The following is a 7,038-nucleotide window of genomic DNA, read 5'->3' as shown; positions in this document are numbered from 1 at the left end:
TAATAAATGAAGCAAGGAAAAATGAAGTATATCCCGTTATGTCATTTCGCCACTGAAGATCTTTTCACTGCGTACATTTGAGGCCAATCGACGGATTTAATTTCGAACGAAACAAAAACTAAGTGGTGTTCTTCAAGTGCTGGTCTATAGAAAGGTGCTTTTTACACTAACGGAAAGACTGCAACTTAAAAAAACTGGAGATCAGAAACACTTTACGAATAACGCACTCCTCTGATCTTGTGACACACACCGAGGATGACATTAGATAAGCATTAACGAAAAAAGTTAAATCCGTTTATGTGTTATAAGAGGTGTAACCATGATTGTTAATGTGGTATCTAACGACCACTATTTGTGCAAATCCTAAATCTAGAAGACGAAGCTGAAATAACTCGAGGATGGATAAAGAATGCTTCCGCAAATGCTGCGCCCACACAATGAAATTACTCGGCCAGATATCCGAGAACATTGCTTTACAAAATTGATTATTGGCACTCATATCACAACCCTATGGAATGCCGTTAACAAGGAACGACTGAAACTCGGCTCTGAAAGCGACATTAACGGAGTCGTAAAACGTACAATGGGCAGCCCTCGTAATACGGCCTGGCGAATTTAAAGCGGATAAGGCGAAGTGCACTGCAGCCAATAGCGAATATTGTTAGAAATTCAGTGGTAATTATTTTTATGATGGCAGTGAAGTGCTCTGATTGGTCCATACTCTTAACTGTGTAATTAATTCATATCCTATAAACGTTCAGTCGGTCACAATGTATCAGCATATTTTATAATCGTGTTCACATTACAGTTTCTTTATTATATCTGTTTTCGCTCGTCATTCGTTTCATTTATTGATTTCGTCAGCTTCGCTGGAAATAGAAATCCACAGCTTGAAAGTAGAAAGTACCTTGGTTGCTATGAGCTTTAGAGGCAGTGAGATAATTCCAGATTTCTCTACTGTCAAAGACCTAAAAGGCCTACAAGTAGCTTCTCATTTCTGTGTGATCTGGGTGTGTTATATCACGTGTATACTGTCTAGCGTAGATAATCGAGAAGAACGCTACCTTGGTACAGTGCTGTGTTTGTGTTATTATAAACGAGTATGTAATGGAAGAAAGAGACAGTCTCCCTATTATTTACGTTGAAAAACTTCAGAAGAAGCCTCCTAAGTTAATGATCTGAAGTAACAAACAAACAGCCATCGACACTGTCTCGACACATGCCAGAGGTGGGCAAAAATAACACTGCGAGAAATACTATTTGAACATAAATACAGATGCTGGCCAAGCCTGCATGTGGCACTGTTGTATTTCACCACGAACGATATCTGAGCAGTGTCCTCAATACGATGCAAGTGTTAGTCCTGACCAGAACGGTGTTCTGTGTGGTTGTGAGTGCAAGGCCTATGTCGAAGCATTATAACGAAGGTCAATGCATTCGGAGGTGGGCATATTGTTGGTGCTCGTATAGTGGATACTTTCGGAAACAAAGCAGCCGAAGTGTTGGGTGTTTCAAGAGGCAGCATATCGAAGGTCTGTACTGAATACATGGAAAACAGAAAAACATCATCCGATAAGTCACAACGCGGAGAAAAGTGTGTGTTGAGTGATCGAACCGGACGTTCAAGAAAGAGGAGAGTGACGAAAAGATAAACGACAAACAGCTGCAAAATTCACTGCGAAATTGAATGTTGCATTTGCGAAACCTCTCAGTACCATAACAACACGGACGGAGCTTTATAAGCAGAGAACTGCAGAGCGAGCTGGAAATCAAAACCATTCATCAGTGTTCCAAAAGCCCGTAACAGGAAAAGGTGGTGCCGAAGTCATAAAATCTCAACAATGGAGCAAGGGAAGAAAGTCATTTGGTTGGAAGAGTCTTATTTCATACTGTTCGCTTCTTCTGGCCTAGATTACGTGCCAAGAACAAAACTTGGTGGAATTGTATGTCCACACACTACATACGTAGCGTCCCACACCAACACACTCATTACTCGTGGAAGACATTCTTACCAAGTCCCGTAAGAGTTCGGGTAACATGTGTGCATCCGCACAGAAGAAGAAGTTCATGGCCGGTACTGCCAGAACTATATACCTATATGGATATGGTGCCTGTTCTTTCGGACGTGACCTTCTTCTTCTTCTTTTGAGCGGATGCACACATATTACCCGAACTCTTACGGGACTTGGTAAGAATGTCTTCCACGAGTAATGAGTGTGTTGGGTAGGGACACTACGAATGTAGTGTGTTCACATATAAGGTGAGAATGTGAGTCTCGCGGGAGGCGTGCGCGAGATAGTCTCGCAGTCGCACTATCCTCTGTGTCCCCGGTGGCTCAGGTGGATAGAGCGTCTGCCGTGTAAGCAGGAGATCCCGGGTGCGAGTCCCGGTCGTGGCACACATTTTCACCTGTCCCCGTTGATATATATCAACGCCCGTCAGTAGCTGAAGGTATTAATATGTAACTCTAATTTCGTTCTAGACCGCTGCAGGTCATCAATGGGGTCTGTTCTTTCGGACATGTCCGAAAGAACAGACACCATATCCATATGAGTATAAACTCCGAAAGAACAGACACCATATCCATATGAGTATAAACTTGGTGGAGGTCCGGTGATGAGTTGGGCGGCCATATCGCGATGTTCCATGGGCCCTATAGCTGCTCTGAAGGGTCGCATTACTGACAAGGATTATGTGATCACTTTGGTTCATCAGGTCCACCCCATGGCACAAAGTTTGTTGCCCAATGATGATGCTGTGTTCCAGGACGGCAGGCCCTCTGTGCACACAGCTCGCATCTTCCAGGACACGTTTTGTGAGCACGAGGATGAATTGTCGCAGCTCCCCTGGCCATCCAGTCACCAGATCTCAGTATTGCTGAGCCTCTATCACCTGTTTTGGAGAGAAGGGTCCGTGATCGCTATCCATCTCCATCATTGTTACCTGAACTTCGCACTGCTTTGTCGGAAGAATAGTATGAGATTCCCTTAAGAAGTGGCTTATAAGCCGCTTGTTCACGCGATTGTTGAGTATAGTTCATCTATCTGGGATCCCTACCAGGTAGGACTGATACATGAGATAGAGAAGATCCAGCGAAGAACGGAGCGTTTCGTCACATCATCGTTTGACTGGCGAGAGAGCGTTACGGAGATGCTAAACAAACTCCACTGGCAGAAGTTATAAGAGAGAAGTTGTGCATCACGGAGAGATTTACTTTTGAGATTTTGGGACAGCACTTTTCAGGAGGAGTCAGACTAAATATTACTTCCCCCCACATACATCTCGCGTATTGATCACGATGAGAAAATTCGAGAAATTAGAGCCAATATAGAGCCTTACGGACAATCATTCATCCCACGCACTATTCGCGAGTGCATCAGGGTTGGAGGGGATAGTGGTACCGAAAGTACCCTCCGCCACACACCATTAGGTGGCTTGCGGAGTATGATGTGGATGTTAATGTAGATTTAAGAACAATACGGCACCTGTATTTACCCATTCCGAGGAGACTGAAAACTGTTTTGAATGGATACGGCTTTCCTATCCATATTAGGTGTGGTAATGCGTTTTTTTTTGTGTTTCTTTTTTTTGTGTTTCTATATTTTGTCCTCCCTCGCTAAGGCACACAGCGAAGGGACTGAACTGTAACTGAATTCTTTCCACCGCCAGGAGTCGAAGCAAATACTTTTGTGTCGAGTGTTTAGGCGATAATGTGAACTAACAAGGCCTACCACAGAGCACTCTAAAATCCATAATTTCTATGGGAAGTCAATAAACATCTGTTGTGAACACAAATACGTTGCACTTATATAGTGTTTACAATATGCAGAGGAATATCGTTTGTGCAAGAATCTCTCAGGTCTTACGATTTCTGACCAACCGATAACCTTAGTTCTTTTAATTGGGTGAGCAAGCGCGGATCTTATTAATACAGTTGTCGTTTTCACCTGTAATCTACAGACATAGATCCAGTATTACGAGGCTTCTAATGCTGCAAAGATAAATCTGATCACTCTGACGTTATAGATTACACCGAGACTTTCGTCCCATTGAAAAAAGAGACAAAGTTTTGTCAAACATGTAATTCTCCGATGCGGCAATTGCAGTGTGGGTGTTTACGTCTTGTTTTCTTTGTGATGTAAGGACAACAGTACTCTTTGTAGAAAGTGTTCTGTATACATCTACGTGTTATCTCCCACAGGGAAGTAATTACTATAGACAATTGTATAAAATCAAATAAAATTTCGTTACCACCGGAAATACTGTTCACTAATTTCTGTATCACTTGAAACTCAATTTGATATGGATTTTCGTGCTTTGCTGAAGAGACAGAATAAATAGTTACGGTAGTATGTCAGTCTTCTTCTAGCTAATTTCTTTAGTATAGCATCATCTGTTAGCTACAATTGTTATGTATGAAACACTATCTCGTTTCTTATAGTAATTCCTTCGTAATTCAATATACGAAAGTAATTTTGTAACAGCTTCTCTCTTTAAAAAAAGTCCACTGTATTCGATAGATCACGTAAAACTTCGAATAAATGAAGCGTAGAGTTTAACGTTTCGTCGTCTTCTGGGTTGTTTACATCAGTCGTGGTCTCTTTCAGGAATGTTACTGACATTTGTTTAAGTGACGTACTAAGCTACGGAAAATGGAATTCAAGGCAGTTAGGCGGCAGATTTGCCTCATTTTTTGAATGTTCTTCTTACAGTTGTGAAAATTCGTTGTCCCACGGTTGCAGGAACTCATCTATTGAAAACCATTGTCCTTGAACTGGTATTCTACTCGTAGCGTCGGGCCAAAGACCAAGCAATCGGTTTCTACAGAGATATAGTGCCTGAAAAGCATGTGTGAATGTCCACTGCTGAGAAACTGCGTTCTACATCCAACATTCAAAACCAGTTTACGTATATTTTTATTGGTAAAAAATTTCTAAAGCCAAGATCGCATAAATATTCCTTTAGTTACGAACAAGCAGTTTCGACAGATTTTTATGTCTTCTTCATGTCTCCAAAAATTTTCATAAAATGTGTGTCCATCTTTTTTGAGGACCAAGCTGAAGAGATTAGGCAAGAGGTCTCACACACATTGGGTCGGGCGCCTCCTCCACGGAGTAACATCTCCTCTCCCTAAAGGGCAGCAGTCCGGTCCATTAGAGAAGACGAAGATGTGATAATTCTACTAGCTTACAAAGGCAACGCAACAGTTCTTCTGTCACGTGATGACTATCTGGGAAAGATGGATCACTTACTTGAGGACTCAGCATACCGAAGATTGCAGGACGACCCAACTGAACGGATAAAACGGAAGACGCTTTCACTGCTGAAGAAGAGTTCTTTACCTGACGACGTTCTCAAAAAACTTCGCCCTGGTGCTGCCGTTCCGTCGAGATTATACGGTCTACTCAAGATTCATAAGCAAGGAGTCCCGCTTCGTCCGATAGTGAGTAATTTGGGTGCTCCTACCTACAATCTAGCCAAGTATTTAGCATCTGTTCTTGGCCCCCACGTCGGTAAATGCGAACATCACATTCCCAATTCTATGGTGTTTATTCACAGATTGAAGTCCTTGTCTTTTAGTCCCTGGGATTTGCTTGTGAGTTTTGATGTCGTTCCTCTGGAAGAATCCTTGCAATTAATTGCTAAGAAACTGGATGAGGGAACAACTAAGCTTTGTCACCATGTGCTGACGTCGACGTACTTTTTATTCAATGACAAATATTTTGAACAGACTGACGGAGTGTCTATGGGGAGCCCATTGTCCCCAATAGTCGCCAATCTTTTTTGCAGGATTTTGAGGACATGGCGCTGAAGACGGCGTCTTTAAAACCAACCTGTTTCTGGAGGTACGTTGACGATACGTTTATGGGGTGGCCTCATGGGAGAGAAGCTCTTGACGGCCCCCTACATCATTTTAATTCCCTGCTTCCTAGCATCAAGTTTACCATGGAGGTGGAAAGTGATGGAAAACTTCTGTTTCTGGATGTTCTGGTGTACAGAAAGGATGATGGGACACTGGGACACAGTGTTCATCGAAAGCCTATGCACAAGGACCGTTACCTGCATGTTTGTCATCCATCGTTCCAGCGTACTGGGGTCCTACGGACGATGGCGAGAAGAGCTTATGCCATTTCAGATGGAGAAAGCTTGGCACAAGAATTGGACCATCTTAAAGTTGTGTTCAAGCAGAATGGCTGTACAGATAAACAGACGCGTCGTGCTTTCCAGTTTGGACCTTCGCCTGAACCCCCCAGAAGATACCTACAAATCGGTGGCTTTTCTACCTTTTTCTGGGAGCATTTCCTCGAAGATAGGAAGAATTCTAAAAAGATGCCACATCAAAAGTATTTTTCGTCCGCCAGGCAGGACTAGAGCGCTTCTTGGCTCTGTTAAGGATGACTTTGGTTTGAGGAAGTCCATTGTGTACAAGATCCCTTGCCACTGTGGGAAGGCTTATATTGGTCAGACAATCCGGACCATTCAGGACCGATGTGTTGAGCACCAGCGGAACACACGTTTGCTTCAACCTGAGAAATCTGCAGTGGCGGAGCACTGTCTCACCGAGGGACATAGAATGCTGTATGACGAGACACAAATGATTGCCCGTGCATCTCGCTATTGGGACTGTGTTTTAAAAGAATCCATAGAGATTCGTTTATCTGATAATCTTCTTAATAGAGACAAGGGTTACCTTTTAAGTAGCCGGCCGGAGTGGCCGAGCGGTTCTAGGCGCTAGCCTGGAACCGCGCGACCGCTACGGTCGCAGGTTCGAATCCTGCCTCGGGCATGGATGTGTGTGATGTCCTTAGGTTAGTTAGGTTTAAGTAGTTCTAAGTTCTAGGGAACTGATGACCTCAGAAGTTAAGTCCCATAGTGCTCAGAGCCATTTGAACCTTTTAAGTAAGACTTGGAACCCGGTGTTATCAGACATTAAAAATCAACGGTCTGTGTTTCGATCGTCGGAATAATTTTTAATTTTTGATAGCGATATCTCGATTTCGCCTGTTTCCACCACTGGCGGCGCAGTATGTTTACTTG

General features: G+C 43.1%; 1 non-coding gene across 1 annotated transcript; it reads left to right on the top strand.

Moving 5' to 3' along the window:
- Positions 1-6,705: 6,705 nt before the first annotated feature.
- On the top strand, positions 6,706-6,787 carry Trnas-gga. Its single transcript is given in 2 exon segments — positions 6,706-6,743; positions 6,753-6,787. It is a non-coding gene; the product is annotated as a tRNA-Ser (tRNA).
- Positions 6,788-7,038: the final 251 nt, after the last annotated feature.

This window comes from Schistocerca americana, chromosome 1 (assembly GCF_021461395.2).
Source record: "Schistocerca americana isolate TAMUIC-IGC-003095 chromosome 1, iqSchAmer2.1, whole genome shotgun sequence".
Classification (NCBI taxonomy): Eukaryota; Metazoa; Arthropoda; class Insecta; order Orthoptera; family Acrididae; genus Schistocerca; species Schistocerca americana.
This window is presented reverse-complemented; position numbering and strand designations above follow the sequence as displayed.